Source organism: Salmo salar, chromosome 04 (genome assembly GCF_965601325.2).
Source record: "Salmo salar chromosome 04, fSalSal1, whole genome shotgun sequence".
Taxonomy (NCBI): domain Eukaryota; kingdom Metazoa; phylum Chordata; class Actinopteri; order Salmoniformes; family Salmonidae; genus Salmo; species Salmo salar.
Genome location: NC_138294.1, coordinates 89,468,835 through 89,479,761, shown reverse-complemented (window position 1 = coordinate 89,479,761; position 10,927 = coordinate 89,468,835). Strand labels below are relative to the sequence as shown.

General features: G+C 41.8%; 1 long non-coding RNA gene across 1 annotated transcript; it reads left to right on the top strand.

Annotated features, from left to right (window-relative positions):
• Window positions 1-6,898: 6,898 nt before the first annotated feature.
• On the top strand, window positions 6,899-8,719 carry LOC106597247 (uncharacterized). Its single transcript, XR_014391998.1, has 2 exons — window positions 6,899-7,040; window positions 8,107-8,719. It is a non-coding gene; the product is annotated as an uncharacterized LOC106597247 (long non-coding RNA).
• Window positions 8,720-10,927: the final 2,208 nt, after the last annotated feature.

Sequence of the window (10,927 nt, the reverse complement as noted above, 5' to 3'; positions counted from 1 at the left end):
AACAAAAACATCATTACTTTTCCGATATGTGCTTGTGCTGTCGTGAATTAGTATCACCATTTCTAACTTATTTACATTCATTTTTACTTGTATGTTGACCTCTCCATATTGATGTTAGTTTCATGTTTTGGCAGACTTTTCTTAGCGGATGTATAATCATCACAAATTGAATTATGGGGCGTTTACGTTGTCAACTTCCCTTGCTTGGCTAATTGTTTGGACCGAAGGCAAAGATGGCTGCAGGGATTCCCCCGAGGGTAAGTGGAGGAGGGTGTGTCTTTTGTGTTTCAATCAATCAAATGTATTTAAGAAGCGCTTTTTACATCAGCCGATGTCACAAAGTGCTATACAGAAACCCAGCCTAAAACACCAAACAGCAAGCAATGCAGATGTAGAAGCACGGTGACTTGGACAAATTCCCTAGAAAGGCAGGAACCTAGGAAGAAACCTGGAGAGGAACCAGGCTCTGAGGGGTGGCCAGTCCTCTTCTGGCTGTGACGGGTGGAGTTTATAACAGTACATGGCCCAGATGTTCAAACGTTCATAGATGACCAGCAGGGTCAAATAATAATAATCACAGCGGTTGTAGAGGATGTAACAGGTCGGCACCTCAGGAGTAAATGTCAGTTGGCTTGTCATAGCCGATCATTCAGAGGTAGAGACAGCAGGTGCGGTAGAGAGACAGAGCTGAAACAGCAGTTCCAGGACATGGTAGCACGTCTGGTGAACAGGTCAGGGTTCCATAGCCGCAGGCAGAAAAGTTGAAACTGGAGCAGCAGCACGACCAGATGGACTGGGGACAGCAAGGAGTCATCAGGCCAGATAGTCCTGAGGAATGGTCCTAGGGCTCAGGTCCTCCAAGAGAAGAGAAAGAGAAAGAGAGAGATAGAATTAGAGGGAGCATACTTAAATTCACACAGAACACCGGATAAAACAGGAGAAATACTCCAGATATAACAGACTGACCCTAGCCCCCGACACAAACTATTGCAGCATAATTACTGGAGGCTGAGACAGGAGGGGTCGGGAGACACTGTGGCCCCATCTGACTATACCCCCGGACTGGGCCAACCAGGCAGGATATAACCCCACCCACTTTGCCAATGCACAGCCCCCACACCACTAGAGGGATATCTTCAAACCACCAACTTACTACCCTGAGACAAGGCCGAGTATAGCCCATGAAGATCTCCCCCACGGCACGAACCCGAGGTGGGTGCCAACCAGGACAGGAAGATCACGTCAGTGACTCAACCCACTCAAGTGATGCACCCCTCCTAGGGACGACATGAAAGAGCACCAGTAAGCCAGCGACTCAGTCCCCGTAATAGGGTTAGAGGCAGAGAGCGGGGAACCGGCCAGGCAGAGACAGCAAGGGTGGTTCGTCGCTCCAGTGCCTTTCCGTTCACCTCACACCCCTGGGCCAGACTACACTCAATCATAGGACCTACTGAAGAGATGAGTCTTCAATAAAGACTTAAAGGTTGAGACCGAGTCTGCATCTCTCACATGGGTAGGCAGACCATTCCTTAAAAATAGAGCTCTATAGGAGAAAGCCCTGCCTCCTGCTGTTTGCTTAGAAATTCTAGGGACAATAAGGAGGCCTGCATCTTGTGACCGTAGCATACGTGTAGGTATGTATGGCAGGACCAAATCAGAAAGATAGATAGGAGCAAGCCCATGTCATGCTTTGTAGGTTAGCAGTAAAACCTTGAAATCATCCCTAGCCTAATCAGGAAGCCAGTGTAGAGGCTAGCACTGGAGTAATATGATACATTTTTTTTTGTTCTAGTCAAGATTCTAGCAGCCGTGTTTAGCACTAACTGAAGTTTATTTAGTGCTTCATCCGGGTAGCCGGAAAGTAGAGCATTGCAGTCGACTAATCTAGAAGTGACAAAAGCGTGGATACATTATTCTGCATCATTTATCGTCAAAGGAATGAGCGTTACACCGAGGCCTGTACTCTGGAGCGGGATGATGGAGTCTTACGTGAGCATCGCTCCACACTTCTTCTGCGTGCCGAAACCACTCATCTTTCGCAGGAGCTTCAGTCTGGCCCGGGATCCACGGAGCCAGAGCCGGCTGAAATCCCAAAACCCACTGGAAGGGGGTCAACCCAGTGGAGAAGTGACGTAGTGAGTTCTGGGCGTACTCTGCCCATGGAAGAAATCGTGCCCACTCATCCTGCCGGTCCTGACAGTGAATCCTCAGGAACCTCACGAGCTCCTGGTTCAAACTCTCCACCTGCCCGTTTGACTGAGGCCGGTACCCGGAAGTGAGGCTGACCGTGACCCCGAGCTTCTCCACAAAGGTCCTCCATACTCGTGATGTGAATTGGGGGCCACGGTCGGAGACAATGACAACATACACTCAATTAATATTTGGTAGCATTGCCTTTAAATGTTTAACTTGGGTCAAACGTTTTGTGTAGCCTTCCACAAGCTTCCCACAATAAGTTGGGTGAATTCCTCCTGACAGAGCTGGTGTATCTGAGTCAGGTTTGTAGGCCTCCTTGCTCGCACACGCTTTTTCAGTTCTGCCCACAAATTTTCTATCGGATTGAGGTCAGGGCTTTGTGATGGCCACTCCAATACCTTGACTTTGTTGTCCTTAAGCAATTTTACCATAACTTTGGAAGTATGCTTGTGGTTATTGTCCATTTGGAAGACCCATTTGTGACCAAGCTTTAACTTCCTGACTGATGTCTTGAGATGTTGCTTCAATATATCCACATAATTTTCCATCCTCAAGATGCCATCTATTTTGTGAAGTGCACCAGTCCCTCCCGCAGCAAAGCACCCCCACAACATGATGCTACCACCTCCATGCTTCACGGTTGGGATGGTGTTCTTCGGCTTGCAAGCCTCCCCCTTTTTCCTCCAAACATAACGATGGTCATTATGGCCAAACAGTTCTATTTTTGTTTTGTCAGACCAGGGGACATTTCTCCAAAAAGTACAATCTTTGTCCCCATGTGCAGTCGCAAACCATAGTCTGGCTTTTTATGGCGGTTTTGGAACAGTGGCTTCTTCCTTGCAGAGCGGCCTTTCAGGTTATGTCGATATAGGACTCGTTTAACTGTGGATAGAAATACTTTTGTACCTGTTTCCTCCAGCATCTTCACAAGGTCCTTTGCTGTTGTTCTGGGATTGATTCGCACTTTTCGCACCAAAGTACATTCATCTCTAGGAGACAGAACGCGTCTCCTTCCTGAGCGGTATGACGGCTGCATGGTCCCATGGTGTTTATACTTGCGTACTATTGTTTGTACAGATGGACGTGGTACCTTCAGGTGTTTGGAAATTGCTCCAAAGGATGAACCAGACTTGTGGAGGTCTACAATATTTGTCTGAGGTCTTGGCTGATTTCTTTAGATTTTTCCCATGATGTCAAGCAAAGAGGCACTGCATTTGAAGGTAGGCCTTGAAATACATCCACAGGTACACCTCCAATTGGCTCAAATGATGTCAATTAGCCTATCAGAAGCTTCTAAAGCCATGACATCATTTTCTGGAATTTTCCAAGCCGACTAAAGGCACAGTCAACTTAGTGTATGTAATCTTCTGACCCACTGGAATTGTGATACAGTGAATTATAAGTGAAATAATCTGTCTGTTAACAATTGTTGGAAAGATTACTTGTGTCATGCACAAAGTAGATGTCCTAAACGACTTGCCAAAACTATAGTTTGATAACAAGAAATGTGTGGAGTGGTTGAAAAACTAGTTTTAATGACTCCAACATAAGTGTATGTAAACTTCCAACTTCAACTGTACTTCCTGAAGTGTTTCCATTCCCCTTTTAACCTCTCTAGGGGAGGTGGGACGAAATCGTCCCAGACTATTCAACAGCCAGTGACAAATCAGAGCGCCAAATTTAAAACCACAAAATGTCATAATTCAAAGTTCTCAAACATAGGACTATTTTACACCATTTTATAGATACACTTCTCCTGAATCGAACAACGTTGTCCTATTTCCAAAAGGCTTTACAGCGAAAGCGAAACATTAGATTATGTTAGGAGAGTACATAGACACAAATAATCACACAGCCATTTTCCAAGCAAGCATATACTGTATGTCACATAAACCCAAACCACAGCTAAATGCAGCACTAACTTTTGATGATCTTCATCAGATGACACTCCTAGGACATTATGTTATACAATACATGCATGTTTTGTTCAATCAAGTTCATATTTATATCAAAAAACAGCTTTTTACATTAGCATGTGATGTTCAGAACTAGCATACCCACTGAAAACTTCCGGTGAATTTACTACATTACTCACGATAAACGTTCACAAAATACATAACAATTATTTTAAGAATTATAGACACAGAACTCCTTTATGCAATTGCTATGTCCGATTTTAAAATAGCTTTTCGGCGAAAGCACATTTTGCAATATTCTGAGTAGATAGCTTGGCCATCACGGCTAGCTAATTTCACACCCACCAAGTTTGGGACAACCTAAACTCAGAATTACTATTAGAAAAATTGGATTACCTTTGCTGTTCTTCATCAGAATGCACTCCCAGGACTTCTACTTCAACAACAAATGTTGTTTTGGTTCCAAATAATTCATAGTTATATCCAAATACCGCCGTTTTGTTCGTGCGTTCAGGTAACTATCCAAACAGTGACGCGCGAGCGCATTTCGTGACAAAAAAAATTCAAGATATTCCATTAAAAGCGTGTCAAACGCTGTTTAAAATCAATTTTTATGCAACTTTTCTCGTAAAATAGCGATAATATTCCAACCGGGCAACGTTGTATTCATTCAAAGGCTGAAAGAAAAAAATTGAGAAAAAAATGGAGTAGTCTCGTGAATGCGCATCTCAGTCTCACTGTCCCCAGGCTGACCACTCACAAACAGAGCTGCTGTACTTTGCCCAGAGACAGCAGACACACCATTCCACTTTCTGGCGGCTTCAGAGAGCCAATGGAAGCCTTAGAAAGTGTCACGTTACAGCACAGATGCTGTATTTTCGATAGAGATGCAACAGAAGGACAACAAATTGTCAGACAGGGCACTTCCTGTATGGAATCTTCTCAGGTTTTGGCCTACAATATGAGTTCTGTTATACTCACAGACACCATTCAAACAGTTTTAGAAACTTTAGAGTGTTTTCTATCAAAATCTACTAATTATATGCATATTCTAGTTTCTGGGCAGGAGTAGTAACCAGATTAAATTGGGTACGTTTTTTATCCGGCCGTGAAAATACTGCCCCCTATACCACAACAGGTTAAGTGATGCTCTGTTTCTGTAATTTTTCTTCATTTTTGAATTTGATATGATGTAGGCTAGGGCTGGGCGATAAATCAATATCCCTCAATAACGATATAAAAACGTTTAGATTCATTTTCGATAATGTCGATATAGAATAATTAGGTACAGCAGTCCAGTTCACCTCTGACACAGCAGGAACGTGCGGAGAAGTGACAATATGCACGTGGAGAGGTATACGCCCTCTAAAAACCACTTAGCACCTCGAGTGATGGAGTAGCCACTATTAAATTTGTGATGATTAATCATCCGCTAAGAAAAGGCAGCCAAAACGTGAAACCAACATCAAAATGGAGAGGTCAAAATACAAGTATAAGTAAAAATGAATGTAAATAAGTTAGAAATTGTGCTACTAATTCACGACAGCACAAGCACATATCGGAAAAGTAATTATGTTTTTGTCTGGTTAGCTTTTGGAAACGTTAGCTAGAGCATACAACTTGTCCTGGCATCACATTTATACATTGTAGTTTTCGATTTACCTGATATCCTCCGATGGCTAGCATTCGATATCTGCGGATGTGTTGTCTTCTAGCCAAAACATGAAATGCAATCATCATTCACTGTGTCGCATATAAGGCACACACAACAGCTACCGGTGGTTCCATGATGACAGAAAACACAACCGTGGGACGAACTAGTGACACATTTCTGGGCAAGGGCACGTCCATTTAAAATGTATTCATTCTTCCCTCGCCCCTTGCCCTGCAAGTGTCAACTCATCATTCGTCATGATATGTCATCAGGGCGGCAGGTAGCCTAGCGGTTAGACCGTTGGGCCAGTAACCGAGCGGTTGATGGTTTGAATAATCAAGCCGACCAGGTGAAAAATCGGTCGATGTGCCCTTGAGCAAGGAACTTAACCTTTATTTGCTCCAGGGGCACCGTACTACTATGGCTGACCCTGTAAAAACAACCCATTTCGCTACACCAGCAATAACATATGCTAAACACGTGTATGTGACAAATACATTTGATTTGATTTGAAGTGTCCACTTAATTTGAGGGGAGAGGGTGTTTTTTACATGTTTGGAATGCACCCTTTGAATTCGGACTGCAGTCAGAGGCTTACCTTTAGTCATGTGATTTACAAGAAGAGTGTTTGGGTGGGGTGGTCACATATATTACAAGAAAGAGAGATTTGGTCAAAGACAATACAGTATGAAGATAAGCTAAAAATGATTATCCTATTCAAATCCGCGACTACACTTGTAGGTGATGTCATGGCGACGTTGGCTGTCAAAGCTCAGGCGTAGAAGCAAGTCATCGGGTCTAATGGTCATCTTGCGCCGAATTGCGCATGTGCAAGCAGGAAAATCAAAGGTAGTCCTTCGATATAAACTTGTTTTTGACTAAAATTAAAACGTGTCAGTTTATTACTTTCACGAGATTAGTGAAATAACATGTTCAACTACTTAAGAAATTGTCTCGAATCTAGGTTTTTCCTTTTGATTTTGTGAAAATGAACAACTAAGGAAGATATTTTCACTTCTGTCATTGACTTCTCAAGCACCAAATCCCGGCATGTTCTGTTCAGTCTGTTTCACAAGCGTTCCTGGAAGTCTCGTGATGTTGCACCTCTGGGTTTAGAAACTCTGTGATTTGGTCTATAAAACAGGGTGTCACTCCCGGTCTACATCTTGGTAGAGATACATCCCGACCTATGGGCTCTACTTGGCTTCTATTTTGTACATCTACTTGTGATTTCTGTCTGGTTGACATCCATCGGAAAGCTTCGTTGATTTAAGGTAGGCTACTAACCCTTATTTCATTTCGATAAGCCTAAATGGTTGCTAAGCAAAACCTTTACTGTCCAATCATTAAAGCTACAATCCGCATTTGGTGAAACTGGCACGTCCGTTTGGAATATTACAACAACGAAGTTACTTCAAAGGAAGAACACCTTTCTTCCATCTGACACAACTTGTCTCCTGCGTTTCATCACTAAAACAATATCAAAGGCGCTGTTTCACCAAATGTAGTTTTAATTGTAGCTTTAATTGTTACTTGAATTGATAGTTGAGAAATAACATTGTCCGTCCCACCACTTATTGTGGTCCGCAGCTGAGGGATGGGGCTAGGGAAATGTAACCCCTCTCAAATTCAAGAATGTGCTCCAGATGCCAGGACTGACAGTCCATGACATCTGCATTATAGTTTTAACCATCTTTTGAATCTATACATAGGTTTTTTATATTTATAAACAATGGAGTAAAATAAGTGTCTTTTTCCCCATTAGAACCCAAAATAAACAATCGTAAGCTCATGACGTATTTATAAGTTATATTCTTCAAATTGCTGGTTATACTGTGTCATTAATTTAAATGTAATTATATATTTTTTGTTAAATATGTATGTACCAATCCCGGACAATAGCTGTAATAATGTGTATGCTTTATTGAACAAAAGAGAACCATCGCGCTCTCCCAGAGGCTTGGCTGGTGCGTAAAACCCGCTGGTGTAAGTTGTCGCATAAATCTTTCTTCATTATTCTATGTTTTTTGTAATTTTCACTGCATCAGGGATAGCGCACACAGATGTGTCGGCTTTACAGCCTTCAGTGTGTAGTGACAACATCTGTAAAGAAACAGATGAGCAGCAGGTGCTTCTAATCAGGGTTTCCGCTTATCTGCCCTTCTGGGATGTGGCTTTTCTGGTCTGACTGTATTCAAATGAGTCAAAAGAAATACAGAATATTAGGGGATGGGAGCAGGCACGAAGGTCAACTCACAAATCAGACAGTACAAAATTACTGCTTTGCTAGCAAGAGCATTCACTGTCTATTTTTGTTGTTATTTTCACATCATCTCTAAGAAAGTCAGAGACCAACAAGCGAATGGGTGGAGACTGGTCAAAAGATCGAGCGGATAAGGCAGAGAGAGACCTCGATCAAGCCAAAACTGAAAAACAGAAAGTGGAGGAGGAAAAGAGGAGGACTGAAGAGGAAAACAAGCAACTCCTTGCTGAGAAAGTGAGAATGGAAACAGAAAAAAAGATGGAAGAAAAACGAAGACGGGAGATCGAGATCCAAAGACTAAAATTAATAGAACACAGTAGACAGCGAGAGAAGGATGAAAGGACCAGGATAAAGCAGGAAAAAGAAAATGCAAAAGGAGATCACAGAACTGTATAAATGTATTCAAATATTAAGAGACAAGGGCATAAACAGTTAATTTATCCACAATGAATTATTGGAGAAAGTACACAATCATTGTATACTTTTAATATCTACAATTGCACTGCCTGTTTTATTTTCCTCAAATGATGTGCTTAAAGGGATAGTTCACACAAATGACAATGATTTTAATAGCCCTGTTAGCAGTCTTTGGTTTTGTTTACCTGGCTGCTGCCATCAAATGCTTTTCAAAACCAATGCCTGTCAATATCTGAGAATCTGTAGCTTTGCAATAAATAGATTCTATTGATGCCTTGTTGCCGGATCTCTTCTGACACAGAAAAATCCACACATTTTATTCAGGATTCATCACTTGCGCTATGCACATTTTAATGACAAAAATAAACTATCCAATATACTTTGCTAGGCAGTAGCAGGCACTGCAAGAAGCCCCTGGTGTGACTCAGTGTCTGCTGTGTTTGGTAGAGATATAACACAGTGGACCACTCCTGTCCCTTAACCCCCACCTCTACAGCACCGGTTAGATGTCAATGTCATCACTCAGTAAAACACCTCAGCATAAAACAGCAACTATGGATACTCCAGAAATTCTTCTTAAAGAGGCAAAAAAAAGTGATCAGGTTGAGTTAGTAGTGAATGAGGTGGAGAGGGTAGAACAGCCAGAAAGGCAGTGCAGCAGCAGTTAGCTGCATGTTTGGCGGTAGCTAACTAGTCCCCATCAGCATAAGGGTAGGCTAATGCTAATAAGTTAGCGTTCAGTATCCTAAAGGTATTGGATGTCAGTCTGAGTTATTTAACAGTATATTTAGTGAATGGGCAAGCTAAGAATGTTGATAGAAGTCATGATATTAGGAAAAGTAGTTATTTCCAGCAAGTGTATTTGATGGGTTTCGTTTCTGTAGCTAGCTAGCTTCTGTAGCTAGCTGAGAACGAAGAGATGAGCAAATGTTTTTCTGACTGAAGCACATATCTTCTGACAGTGACTCAGCGCCACCCAGTGGACTGAAGCTGAACTTCACTACAACATATTTAAACCTTAATAAAATGAGCAATGCTGAGGTAGTAGAACTAATGAAATGAATCATAGGTCTTATAACCTATATCATTCTACATGTAAACATGCTTGGCTCGTGTTATTTCCATATAGTCTATGTGACTATTTGTGAAGAACTGCCCATTATTAAATTTGTGAAATAATGTAATTGTGCTTTTATTTTTACTCTTTATTCATTTAGCTACTTTTTCTATTGTTGCATTTTTGAGAGGTGAACCTGCAAGAAGGGGGAGGGCAGCCAGAAAGAGGGGGGAAAGATGGTCAGCCTTGTGGTTATATTGTACAGTGAACAAAACATGAAATACATAGGCCTTTAAATTGTGTCCTCAAATGTTACGTAATGGTAGAATTGACGAGGTCTGATAACTCATTCCATTCCACAAGTCCATTTTTCTTTGGCTCAAGTCTCTTTATATTCATATAGCCTAGGGGGCTATGTAACTTCTTGTCTGTCGTGTTTGAAGTTGTGTTGCGCTGTTATGTGAACATTTAAAATGTTTCTTTACAGTTGAGTTGACCTGGTTGTGTCTGTATACTAGGATAGGGCTGTAACGGTACAGGTATACCTACCAAACCTTGGTTTGGTCCGCACTGTGAACCTGAATGAATACAAAAAAACATTTCAACAAAAAATGAAAACACTAGGCCTATACGCCATGCCTACGCTGGGTTGTATGCCATTGTCCTGTGAGTAAAGCTGAAAAAACATTGTAGGTTATTCTGTTAACATGTAAACCATATATAGCTTCCAAATACATTTTCAAAACTATCCTGTGAATATCATCTAGAGCGCTGACTGACAGTCCTTCTAGAATTTTAGGGTTACCAGCCTCATCAAAAAGCGAAGCTGTATGCCAAAACAAGAGGTGTGGCTGCTGTTTTGCTGAAAAACAAATCCAGAGTGTAGAGAAACTTCTGTATTTTCTACTCACATTTGTAATATATGTCCTCTATTTTTTTCAGTTTGGTACATTACTTAAGTCAACTTAAGGTGGATTGTTTTAATTAAGACTGTATTATGTCCACCAGAAAACCATCAACATGTTCAGTGTCTTTGTTTTTTTCCCCCAAAGAAATAAGAGCACCAATCGTTAGGGCTCCAGAGTCCTCTTCCTGTTCAGAAAGAACAACAAGACTGGAGAACAAAGATGTGAGTGACTCAAATGTTTGCATAACATACTGTATCAGTGATAATTTACACACGCTGCATTGTCTGGGCAATGAGCAAAATAACTATGATTTTTATGTTGACAGCCATATTATCTGTTGCAATTTTCTAATACCGGGGCTGCTGAAGTAACCCCAGTTCTGATATGTTTTCAGAACACTGAGTCATGTCTGACTCGGAGACCATCGAGCTAGCCGCTCTGGGCCGACCCTTCCAGCTGGGGATGCTGTATGACTGTCGTAGAGATGTCCTCATTCCAGGTACAGGAAACTATTCC